Raw genomic sequence first — 13,063 nt, 5'->3', positions numbered from 1 at the left:
AAACTCTTTCCTGATCTGTCCATTGCCATGTATGCCTCCCATAACGATTTGACAACTGTGCCATTATATGTTATTTCTTCTATCTGAAATATTTTCCTTACTGTCTTGTTCTTACGGAACTCCTTCATTATTCAGAATTAGGTGGGGAGAAGCCCTGTTTTGCTTGTTCTTAATTTCTAATTATATAAGTAATAAGTGAATATCTCTTATAATTCAGAAAAATCAGATAAATCTGAAGTCGGAGGGGGACTTTCTATATTATATAGGTATATTTATTTTCTTTGTCATAAACTTCATGAATAGAGACTGATTTATTTTTTCTAAGCTCTACACACTGCTTATCCCTTAGAAGGCTCAATAAGATATTTTTATAGTTAACGAATATTTAGAATATTGTTTTTCCATTACAAGTGAACTCATAAAAAGGGTAAGTTGAAAGAAGAGAGAATAAAGGCCCTCAGAAACTTAGATAAACTAATTTTCTTTGTCCCTAATGATTTTATAGTTAACGAATATTTAGAATATTGTTTTTCCATTACAAGTGAACTCATAAAAAGGGTAAGTTGAAAGAAGAGAGAATAAAGGCCCTCAGAAACTTAGATAAACTAATTTTCTTTGTCCCTAATGATTGCCTCTGAAAATATTTTTCTAATATTTTCACTTAATTCTTTAACTTGTTCACACTTTGACATGTGTGTAACATCAAAAAACAAAATTTCAACAAATTGAGTCTAATTATCTAATTGGCTTTGATTAATGATTCATGAATTGGGCAGTATCTCTATCATAGGCCATCAGATGAGCTAAGTGGAGGAGGTGGGCCTTCTAGGCAGAAAGAGGCTAAAGAAAGAAGGAACAAAAAGTGAATTGGTTATTATAAGTTACTTATAAGGTTAAAACAGACTTCTTTATCATGCTAATTCAGGTAAACTGGGCCCTTTCTGATTGGTTGCTGTGAATATCCTGTTGTTTTTGGAAAACTTGCTGATGTTGAAGTTCAGTTTGATTATGTGGCTCCCAGCAGGAGTGGCTCCATTCTTGTTTGGTCTGGTCTGTTAAGACTGAGTTCAAAACAAACCAGAGTGACTCCATTCTGGTTTTGTGTGGGCAATTAAGGCTCAGTCCAAAACAATGGCTTTCCATAGTTTTGTTTAACCATAAGAGATTTCTGGAGTGATTGTAGGTTGGTCAAGGAATATTAATAAGGAGTTGAATTGGAACTGTCATTCTCATTTTTTTGTCCTCTCTCACTACCTTGCTCTATGATTTTCAGAAAATAAATCTTTCTGTACTGTAGTTTTCTCATAAATAAATGGATGGCAGATTGAATTAATTTCTAAAGTCTCTTTGAAGCCTAAATGTTCTGATTATACTAAACTAGCTTGAAAAATGTTATTTTTAAGTAGCTATTAATGTTAGCTAATTTTGTTAAAATAATTAAACATGTACATTTCACAAAAAGTCAGTTTTTAATTCATTTCTTTAGTTAAACTACTGGTTTACTGGTTGTCAGGCACTTTGTTAGGTAAGGAATGCAGTTAAAAAAAAAGTCCTTGTTTTCAGGCATGTTAAGCTTTCAAAAACTCTATTAAAAAACCCTAAAACATCACCTGTTCATTGAAGAATAATTTTGAATATGTTTGGGTATTTTTATGTGCTATTTATTAAAAATATATGTTACAAATTTTAATAACTTATTTTTACTATGTAAATGTGAGTTTGGCGTATAAATACACCATAATTTGTGATTATCTTATTGCATATCAGGGGATATAATTTTTGCCATTATAAACCTTAAAAAACAACACTATGATTACCATCTATGTAAATAAATCTGATGAATTCTCATTCTTCTTCTGTTGGTTCTGTAAGCTTGTTATTCCTAAACATTAGTGCATATAAGGGTGATCAGGCTTGTGAATGAATTTGATTTGTATTTGAAATGTAATAATTTTTGAGATTTGGTCAGTTACATTTCTTTATAATTAGAGAAACTTCTTTGAGAAAATGAGCTAAAAATACACATTTTTGGGGTGAGAATTAAACTCTGAATTAGTAAACATCCTGAGTGACATGACTGTACCAACTAAGCAACTAAAGAAATTGCACTTTTAGTTTAGATCAAGTGGCTTTTTGATCAGTGCTCCTGCTGTAAGGATGAGGGGAGGTAATCCTACCTTAATGTAGATCTGAGCTTTTATTTAGAGGCTTTGATAATATCAACATTTAAGATAGGTTCTTGATTGCTTCAGGTGAGAACCTCTAAAACATAATGGCTTCTATGCTTCAGTTACACAGCCCTCTTTAAGTTTGTAGAGTAAAATTACAACTGACCCTTGATTTTTCAGCATAGATACATTCTTGAGAAGGTTATGAAAATAGATTTTGATATGTGGAATTCATATTTACTTTATAAAGCAAAAGATGTAAAAATGTCCCAGTGGAAATAAACCCAACTTCCTAATATGTAAGCATTGTAACTTTTTGCCAGCAACTTAATTGAGCTACTGAGAGTTGTACATGGTTTTGCTATATTTCAGGAAAACTGTACTTCATCCTTAACTCATCTCCAAATTAAAAGCTTGCATAGCATAGCAAAAGGACATGAACATCTCATCATCTGCTGATTTAATTTGCCTTTGAGTTGGTCAAAGATGATGAGTGGGCTCCAGGACCAACATTAGGATGAAGAGGATGCCTTCGGCAAAGTCATTTATAAGGCTGCCCTGTTAATGTATTCTTTTCTCAATGGACTTATTGCTTAATTGAGGATACTGTGGAAATCTGAAAAGTTGATTGTTGACTCCAGTATTAATACATTGATTTTTTTCCCCTTAGCTAACTTGAAAAAATAAAATAACCCAAAATTCAATATTTGGATAAGTATGAGTCCATATAATGAATGTTAGACAATAAAAATATGCTCTTGAAACTTCACACTTCCAAAATAGAACAGAGTATGGCCATTGAAGACTGTCTTTCAAATTTATGTCTATATTGTAGCAAACTAAAATTAGTTGTGCAGATTAGTCGAAGTTTCCTAGGTCTGACTGAAATGAGGCTAGACCTAAAGGGTCAGAAAGCATGATTTATTTATTTATTTGTTTGTTTATTTTTGAGACGGAGTCTCGCTCTGGAGTGCAGTGGCATGATCTTGGTTCACTGCAAACTTCACCTCCCAGGTTCAAGTGATTCTCCTGCCTCAGCCTCCCTCATAGCTGGGAATACAGGTGTGCGCCACCACGCCCAGCTAATTCTTGTATTTTTAGTATAGAGACAGAGTTTCACCATGTTGGCCAGGATGGTCTCAATCTCTTGACCTTGTGATCCGTCTGCCTTGGTCTCCCAAGGTGCTGGGATTACAGGTGTGAGCCACTGTGCCTGGCCAGAAAGCATGATTTTTAATCAAACATAGGTTTGCATATGATCTTTGAGCTATAATCTTTTAAGTGTAGATATTTCTTACTATTACCCATATCATTGCTAACAAAATGGTAACCTTCTGTAGAAATCTCCAAATTTTCATATCAGTCAATAGTTAATAAACATTGTCAGGTGCTGTGCTGAGTATCAGGGCACAAACTCATGATACAGGAAAGGAACCACTGCCATAATTACTATTATAGTATGCTAATTACAATACCTGTTTTTGCTGTTGGAAATACTTTTGTAATTTTTTAAAGGCTGCTAAATATCCCTAGGGTGTTTTAGCTACTTATCCTCTTTTTGTTAATTGTGTACTGTAGACCAGTGATGAACTAGACTCTGGAGATTAAAAAAAAGACATCGGCATCAGCAATCAACTTGTTTCTGTTTTATCACCTATGCATATACAGGGAGCTGTCTGAACTCCCCTCAGCAGTTTCACTATGAGATTATTGTTGACTCCTGAGACCATTTTAAATATGGTATTTTTAACATATGAAAGAAGAAAACATTAGTGACCCATAACTGCACAGATAGAAAAGAAAAAATAATATGTAAATGGTAAGAAAAGTCATATAAATCCCAATTGATAGAAAGTAAAAGCATGCTCCCTCTCCCCTCAAGATAGCTCCCTTTAATAGTTTTTTTTTTTTTTTTTTTGGAGGAGGGAGAGCATCATCATAAATACCTAATGCATGCGGGGCTTAATACCTAGGTGATGGGTTCACAGGTGCAGCAACCATCATGGCACACGTTTACCTATGTAACAAACCTGCATGTCCTGCACATGTATTCCAGAACTTAAAATTTAACAAAAAAAAGTAAAAACTAGTTTCTTTTATATCCTTTTAGAAAAATTCATTGCTACATTTCAAGATAATGTAGGCAGTGCTTTGGTCCCTTAACATATTTGTCACTTAATGACAGGAATACATTCTGAGAAATTAGGCAATTTCTTTATTGTGTAAACATCGTAGAGTGTACTTACACAAACCTAGATGGTATAGTCGACTAACGACTACACACCTAGGCTATATGGTATTTGCTCCTAAGCTACAAACCTGTACAGAATGTTATTGTACTAAATACTGTAAACAATTTGTAACACAGTGTTATTGTGTACCTAAATATATCTAAATATAGAAAAGATACAGTAAGAATGTGGTATAATCTTAAGGGTGCAGCATTTACAGAAACATTATGCAGTGCATGACTATCAAATATTTTTATCCCTTGAGAATATGATAGAAGACTTGATTAAATATATGCTGTTAGTCTGATTTTTAAAATAAATTAAAACGTTAGCACCTGTGCTATAGCTTTCTTTTAGTAGAAGCTGGTTATATAGTGTAGTACATTTGCTATTCATAACCTTGGGCAAGATCCAAAATAGAACCACATTGTATTAAGTACTTCATTTTAATAAACTTCTTTTATTTCAGTTTCATAGATGCCTGTTTTCATAAAATGTCAATTATATCATTAATTTTTTTTCCATTTTTGTTTTCTGGTTTGTTAATTACAAGGGATTTGATTCATTAAATTCTGTTTATATTTTATCTTAAATTTTAAAAAGTAAGTTATAGCAACAAAATGCTTGGAAAACACTACCTTCTGTTTGTTTTATAAGTGAAGTCCATGATTAACCTTAATTTGAAAACGAGCTTCATTTGTTTTACCTAATCTTCTAATTGATTTGCTTAAAGAAAGTACGTTACTGTCTGTCTTGGATAAATCATTTCTTCTCTTCACTTTTGCACTATGATTGTAATGAGATCATGTTGCATGCATGGCTCATTTCTTGGTTGGAATTTTTTAGACATGATAATACTAACAGATGAGATATAAACTGCATTGATTTTTAAGAGGAAATATGTTTCTCCCTCCAAAAGAAAAGAGATAATAGTAATTTACTTGTTTAGCATGTTGGAAATCAGAAATACTTTGAGTTCCCTTTATCTTCATGCATATGCATTTTTAAGATGTTATATATATATATATATACATACACACACACATATATATCTTATCAGTTTTTTTTTTTTTATCATTTTTTTCAGGGTCTTTTACCTTTCAAGTAACTCAATTTACTTGAATTGTTATTTCAGTAAATCGTATTAGGATGTCAAAAAGCTTACAGAGTTAGTGATAAAAACACATTGAAGAAATAATGAGATTATTAAAAACAGTTTATTCTATAGTATAAACTTTGAGGGTCAAGATGCAGACTTCAGTATAATGGGTCACTGAGGAAGGGGTGACTGATAGAATGATTTTTTTGTTGTTTTTAGAGAAATATGTAATAATGCACTCCATAAATAATTACAAGGGCTTAGTTAAGATGGAGATTTTATATTAAATGCACAGTTCTTTTAGTAATAGCAATTCATATTTTCCTTCTCTTGGTGAATAAAGATTCTTTAAATTTTATGTTATTTGTATTATTTTCATCTTCATTACTGAGCTTTGTTAATTTATTTACCTTTTAGTTAAGGTGTGATTCCTTTACCGAAAGCACTCGTAGAGTATCTCTTCAGATAGACTATTCCAGGAAACAGGAAGATTTGCTGTGTTACGTGACATGTTGTGAGTGATGAATAAGCTCAGAGACAAGGCAAGTGAAGGAGAGATAACAAACTTGAAGAACCGCAGAGGTTGTATTCCAGTCAAGTGTGGTAGCACTGGACTATCTAAATTTAACAGTATTTGTCCAGGCCAAAGAATTCTGAACTATTTTCAGCGGCACTACAGTAAACTTTTATTAGGAGCATGTTTGGCCATTAACTGACATATTTTGGCAACTTTTCATAGTATCTGGATCTCATCTAAGTAGCATGTGTTTGGGATTGTTATAGATGTCTGCTATCCACACTCAATTTTGAGAGTGGAACCTGCCATTTCCAGTAAGAGTTACCTATGGTAGGTTTTCTGGGTCTATAAATCTATATGGTTAGGGTCTACATGCCTACATTAGGGTTGTAGTTCTTCTTTGGCTGGTAAACTATTGTTTTATTCTCTAAACCCCAAAGAACAGTGTGTCATATGCATTTTTAAGTAAAACATCTAAATGAGGCCTTCCCATTGCTCCCTGAGTTTGGCGGCTACTGAAGATACATAAAAAGTGTTTCCTTGTAAAAGTGTCTCTGTTTCACCTGTACACATTTTGAAATGTTACTTTGATGGCATACTTTCTGTATCTTCAAATTAACTCACATAGTTATAAGTTTTATAACTACCTTTTACATTGCATGTTCATGTCAAAGTTTTTTTATTAATATTGTTATAAATTATGTTTAGATTAACATGTTCTTGATTACTTATATTGGCTACAGTGATGTAGAAACATGATAGATTACTTTGAAATTCTAAGTACAACAGCATAACAACAGTAATTTTCTGATATATCAATAGGTGAATTTTGATACATGTTTTTCTATCAAAACAAGTACCTCGCTTTTCTGGGATATGGTCAAGATGTGTATTGTGCTAGTAATATATAACTGCCATGCAGTGGTATGCTTCTCAAAGCCAGTTATAACTTTATTGAATAAAAATTCTTGTTTTCTAACTACCTGAGAAAAAATGTGTTACTCATGGGATATAGGGGAGAAGTTGCTTGAATATAAAATCCTTTCCTCTTTTCTATATTAGGAAGCAGGATTATCTTCTGCCTTAATAGAAGGCTTCTTTGTTCTCCTAGAGTTCTGACAGCTCCTAAAAGCCAGCTTGTAGGTTGTTATCAACTTCATTCTTCATTCTTGCATTCTTGGTGTAGGGTATATACGTCATCTAGCCTTTTCTCTTATCTCATGGCTAGTTGCAGATGTGGAATTGCACCAAAGTGATGACGAGATAGGAACTTACAGCCACGACAGTGCATTCTGTCATCTCTAGTACATCTTGGGGACTTAAGGATTCTTTTCTCACAGATGAGGCCTTTATTTCCATTCAGTACTTCTTCTAAGGTAGAGAGTGAAATAAAGTATAAGTATTTCCTGTGATTATTTTTTGTTGTTGATGTCTAACATACAGTGAAGTACATAGGAATATTAATCTTTAATAATAACTCCATTCCAATACACACCCACATACATCCCTCCTTATAACCACTGCTCAGGTCAAGATACAAAATTTCTAATGCGCAGTAGGTTTAGCTTGTGACTCTTCAGAGTCTATATGGTGACACCTTATATCCTACCCATTTCTAGTGTTCTGACTTACCATCATTGATTATGTATGGCCTGTGCTAGCATTCTTTTGTTTAGCATAATGTCTCTGAATTTTATCTATGTTGTTTAGTATGATAGTAGTTATGTTATATTGCTGTATAGTATTCTAGTGTATACTTCTACCACCATTAATGATCTATTCCTTTGTTAACAGACATTTGGGTTGTTTCAATTTTATTATGACAAGTTCTTTTTGCTTCTAGTGTTGTTGAGTGGGATATATGTAAATATTTACCTGCAATTTTAGAAAAATCAAATTTTAATATGATAATTGAAGTATAATTTACATGCAGCTTTTAAGATTTTTAAAGATTACATTTACATAAAATGCTATAATTTGAGTTTTGAAGAATGTATACAGTAGTCTTTTCTTATACCTATAAGATTTAATTTAGGCATAGTAAGAAATTAACAATAGCTAATAATAAAATAGAATAATTATAACAATATGAGAGCATCACTACTCTTGCACTTTGGGGCCATTATTAAGTAAAATAAGGTTTACTGGAACACAAATACTGCAATACTGAGAGTTGGTCTGATAACCAAGATGGCACTACGTGCCAGTGGGTGGATAGCATATACAGTGTGGATGAGCTGGAGAAATGGATGATTCACCTCCTGGGTGAGATGGTGTCGGATTTAATCACACTACTTAGAATGGAGTACAATTTATAATTTGTGAATTCTTTATTTCTAGAATTTACCATCATTAATATTTTCAGGCAACAGTTGACTGTGGGTAACTGAAACCAGAGAAAGCGAAACTGCAATTATATGGGGATAACTTTACTACAAGAGAAGTGTATGACATTTCCATCACTCCAGAAAGCTACTTTTTGCCCCTTTGTAGTTAGTCCTCACCCCACTTGGCAACCACTGATCTGATTCCAATTGTTTTGCCTTTTGCAGAAGTCCTATTTGTAGAATCAGATAGTTTATAGCCTTTGAGTGTGGCTTCTTTCACTTTTCATGCTGCTGTTGAGATTCATCCATGTTGTTGCATGTTATAAATTTGTGTGTGTGCTGAATAGCATTGCGTTGTATGGATGTAGCACAGTTTTTATCTATCCTACGGGCACATGGGTTGTTTTTTGTTTTGGATGATTATGAGTAAACATTTGCCTATGGTTCTATGTGGACATGTTTTTATTTTTATTTGAGTATTTATTTATACTTACTTATTTATTTATTTAGAGAAAAGAGTTCATTGTCGCCCAGGCTGGAATGCAGTGGCTCAACTGTAACTGCAGTTGCTCACTGCAACTTCCTGCCTCCCAGGTTCAAGCCATTCTTGTGCCTGAGCCTCCCAAGTAGCTGGGATTACAGGTGCGTACCGCCACACCTGGCTAATTTTTATACTTTTAGTAGAGGTGTGGTTTCACCATATTGGCCAGGCTTGTTTCAAACTCCTGACCTCAAGTGATCCACTTGCCTAGGCCTCTCAAAATGCTGGGATTACAGGCGTGACTTACTGTACCCGGCCTTTATTTGGCATTTATAAATACTGAATTCAATTTCCCATTTAATTACCTTTCCTCTTTGTTGAAAATCAGTTTACTATATGCATCATTAGATTTGTGAATCTTTATTCTGTTTCATTGGTCTGTCTATCTTTATGTCAATAATACAACCTCTGCCACCTGGGTTCAAGTGATTCTCCTGCCTCAGCCTCCTGAGTAGCTGGGATTACAGGCATGTGCCACCACGCCCAGCTAATTTCTGCATTTTTAGTAGAGACAGGGTTTCGCCGTGTTTGCCAGGTTGGTCTCGAACTCCAGACCTCAGGTGATCCGCCCACCTCGGCCTCCCAAAGTGCTGGGATTACAGGTGTGAGCCACCGTGCCTGGCCAATTTTTTAGTGATATTTTATAGTTTTCAGTGTACAGATCTTACACATAATTTATTACGTTTTTATTTCTAAGCTTTTAATGTTTTTGATGTAAATGATATTATATTTTGAATTGCCCTTTTGTTGTTAATATACAGAAATACAATTGGTTTTTTAAAAAAATTGACCCTGAATTGTATAATCTTGTTAAAGTCACTTATTGGTTCTAGTAGGTTTTTAATTGGTCTATTAATGTGGTATATTGCATTGATTTTTTTTTTCTTTTTTTTGAGATGGAGTCTCACTCTGTTGTCCAGGCTGGAGTGCAATGGCACGATCTCAGATCTCAGCTCACTGTAACCTCCACCTCCTGGGTTCAAGCAATTCTCCTGCCTCAGCCTCCCAAGTAGCTGAGATTACAGGCATGAGCCACCACGCCTGGCTAATTTTTGAATTTTTAGTAGAGATAGGGTTTCACCATGTTGGCCAGGTTGGTTTTGAGCTCCTGGCCTCAAGAGATCCGCCTGCCTCGGCCTCCCAAAGTGGTGGGATTACAGGTGTGAGTGAACCACTGCGCCCAGCTTGCATTGATTTTTAAATGCTAAAGTGAACTTGCATTCCTGGGAAAACCTTATGCCAAACGTAATATTTATCTATATCTCTGTGTCTGGATTGGATTTGGTTTGATTTTGTTAAAGTTTTTTGTATCTGTGTTCATGATGGACGTTGGTTTGTCCTTTTCTTTTTTCCTACTGTCTTGTCTGGTTTTGTGATCAGAGCAGTGTTGACCTCATAAAATGAGTTGGGAAATAATTCATTTTTCTCCCCTCCTGAGCTTGCAGAAGATTAGTGTTAATTCTTTAAACATTTGGTAGAATCCTACAGTGTAACAATTTGGACCTAGAGATTTCTTTTTTGGGAGTTTTTTTTTTTTTTAATTATGAATTCAGTTACTCTAATAGTTTATAGGACATTCAAATTATTTCATATTGGATGAGTTTAGGTAAGTTTGTGTTTTTTAAGAAGTTAGTCTAATTCAAGTTATTGAATTTGTGTGTGTAACAGTTGTTCCTAGTAACTACCTTATCTTTTTAATGTCTGATGGTCTGTAGTGATCTCTATTTCACTCCCTAATAACTCGCCTCTTCTTTTTTTCTCTCTCAGTCTAGGTAGTAGTTTATAAATTTTATTAGTTGTCTCAATGAACTAGCTTATCTTTCCACATAGATTTTTCTGTTTTAAACTCTATTGATTTCTGTTCTCAGCCTTCTTATCTTCCATCTGCTTGTTTTGGGCTTATTTTCTAGTTTCTAAAGATGGAAACTTAGATTGAGAGCTTTTTCCCTTTTTTAATATAACTACTTAGTGCTGTAAATTTCCCTCTCAGTACTGCTTTACCTGCTTCCTACAGATTTTGATATTTTCGTTTTCAGTCAGTTAAACCTGTGTATTAGTTAGAAGTGTGTTGTTTAATCTCGGTGATCTCCCAAAATGATAGTATTGTATTAATTTGAATTCTGTATTTGTTTTAAAATTTATTATTGTTTTAAATACTGTCAATTTATAACATGCTTCATTATTTTTCAAGCCCAGGCTTATTATCTTTCTCAAAATTTTTCATCTTCTACTGTTTTATATTTTCTTTAGATTTAGGTAGAAACTACCCAAAAAATCAGTTCTTCATTTTAGGAGTAGACTTATTTTTTTCCCCAGTCCTTCCTATGATGATTCAGATACTGTATCTCAAGAGTTAATTTTGGTAATTGATATTTTCTTAGAAAGTGATCCATTTCATCTAAATCTTTAGATTTATTGTTATGGTATAAAACACATAACAGTTTTATTTGCTTTTTGCCCTCAAACTTTTTTATTCCAACGTTGATATTGGGTTTCAGGAGTACATATCCAGGTTTGTTACATGGTTAAATTGCATGTCACTGGGGTTTAGTGTACAAATGATTTGTCATCCAGGTAGCAAACATAGCACCTAATAGGTAGTTTTTTTTCACCCTCACCATCCTTCCACCTGCCCCGCTCAAGTAGGCCCTGGTATCTGTTGTTCCTTTCTTTGTATTCAATGTTTAGCTCCCACTTATAAGTGAAAACATGGTATTTTGTTTTCTGTTCCTATGTTAGTTCTCTTAGGATAATGGCCTCCAACTCCATCCATGTTGCTTCGAAGGACATGATATTATTCTTTTATGGATGTGTAGTATTCCATAGTATGTATGTACCACATTTTCTTTATCCAGTCTGCTGTTGATGGGCATTTAGGTTGATTCCATGTCTTTGCTATTGTGAATAGTGCTGTGATGAACATGTGTGTGCATGTGTCTCTGGTAGAATGATTTATATTCTTTTGGGTATGTACCCAGTAATGGGATTGCCAGGTCAAATGGTAATTCTGCTTAGAGTTTTTGGGAAATAATCAAACTGCTTTTCACAGTAGCTGAACTAATTTATCCTGCCAACACTGTTTAAGTGTTCCTTTTTCTCTGCAACCTTGCCAACATCTGATATTTTTTTCTTTTTAGTGATAACCATTCTGACTGGTGTGAGATCGTATCTCATGGTTTTGATTTGCATTTCCATTAGTGATGTTGAGTGTTTTTTCATATGCTTGTCGGCCGCATGTATGTCGTCTTTTGAGATGTGTCTGTTCATGTCTTTTTTCTTCTTTTTAATGGAGTTGTTTTTTGCTTGTGAATTTGTTTAAGTTCCTTATAGATCATGGATATTAGACCTTTACTGGATGCATAGTTTGCAAATATCTTCTCCCGTTCTGTAGGGTATTTGTTTATTCTGTTGATAGTTTCTTTTGCTGTGCAGAAGCTCTTTTGTTTAATTAGGTCCCCTTTGTCAACTTGGTTTTGTTGCAATTGCTTTTGGGGTCTTCATCATGAAATCTTTGCCAAGGCCTATGTCCACAATGATATTTCCTAGGTTATTCTCCAGGGTTTTTATAGTTTTAGGCTACATATTTAAGTCTTTAATTCATCTTGAGTTGATTTTTTGTGTATGGTATAAGGAAGGGGTGCAATTTCAGCCTTCTGTGTATGGCTAGCCAGTTATTCCAGCATTGTTTATTGAACAGGGAGTTCTTTCCTTTCTCTTTTACTTGTTTTTGTTGACCTTGATGAAAATCAGATGGTTGTAGGTGAATTGTATTATTTCTGTGCTATTTTGTTTCATTGGTCTATGTGTTTCTGTACCAGTACCATGCTGCTTTGGTTACTATAGCTTTGTTGCATAGTCTGAAGTTAGGTAACGCGATACCTCCAACTTTGTTCTTTTTGCTTAGAATTGCCTAGGCTATTCAGGCTGTTTTCTGGATCCATATGAATTTTAAACGTTTTTTCTAATTCTGTAAGGAATATCATTGGTAGTTTGGTAGGAATAACATTGAAACTGTAAATTGCTTTTGGCAGTATGGACATTTTAACAATATTGATTTTTCATATCCATGAGCATGGGGTGTTTTTCCATGTTTTTTTTTTGGAATCATCTCATTTCTTTCAGCAGTGTTTTGTAATTCTTGTTGTAGAGATCTTTCACTTCCCTAGTTAGTTGTATTCTT

At 34.0% G+C, this 13,063-nt stretch overlaps 1 protein-coding gene and 1 long non-coding RNA gene across 16 annotated transcripts in view; one reads left to right on the top strand and one right to left on the bottom strand.

The window, feature by feature from the left end:
- LOC105465504 (centrosomal protein 85 like) overlaps positions 1-13,063 on the top strand; it is a 311,447-nt gene that overhangs the window by 161,636 nt on the left and 136,748 nt on the right. The gene's annotated exons all lie outside the window — the stretch shown is intronic.
- The window catches only part of LOC105465503 (uncharacterized), a 63,845-nt gene continuing 57,724 nt past the window's right edge, over positions 6,943-13,063 (bottom strand). For both annotated transcript variants that reach the window (XR_977557.3, XR_977554.3), the window contains one exon: positions 6,943-7,386. This is a non-coding gene — a long non-coding RNA (uncharacterized lncRNA). The remainder of the gene's footprint in view (positions 7,387-13,063) is intronic.

The sequence above is a fragment of the Macaca nemestrina genome, chromosome 5 (genome assembly GCF_043159975.1).
Source record: "Macaca nemestrina isolate mMacNem1 chromosome 5, mMacNem.hap1, whole genome shotgun sequence".
NCBI lineage: Eukaryota > Metazoa > Chordata > Mammalia > Primates > Cercopithecidae > Macaca > Macaca nemestrina.
This window is presented reverse-complemented; position numbering and strand designations above follow the sequence as displayed.